Source organism: Orycteropus afer, unplaced genomic scaffold (assembly GCF_000298275.1).
Source record: "Orycteropus afer afer isolate SDZICR_OR568_19922 unplaced genomic scaffold, OryAfe1.0 scaffold00247, whole genome shotgun sequence".
Lineage (NCBI taxonomy): Eukaryota > Metazoa > Chordata > Mammalia > Tubulidentata > Orycteropodidae > Orycteropus > Orycteropus afer.
In genome coordinates, this window is record NW_006921834.1 from 2,252,481 (window position 1) to 2,252,828 (window position 348).

Consider the following 348-nt stretch of genomic DNA (forward strand, 5'->3'; position numbering starts at 1 on the left):
GCAGATCGGATGGTGTACCAGTCATTAGGACTGATTGTTTCCATTAATTTTGTTTTTCTTCTTTCTTCTTTGCTCTTGACGAGGAGAGACCCATCACTGCATCTAGATGGCAGCTTGCTAGCTTTTAAGATCCCAGTCACTACTTGCCAGAGTAGGAGGTGGAACAATGTTTTGTATAGTATGTTATGCCAATTGAGCTTGATGTCCCCATGCAGGCCCACTCTTAAAATGTCCTCCCTGCAACTTTAGAAAAGGGTTGCTGGGATGCAGCAGAAGCACCTCCTCCTCCAGGAAGCCTGCTCTGCTTGGGTCGGGAGTCCTCTGGCTTCTTCAGTTTGTTTCCCTGGG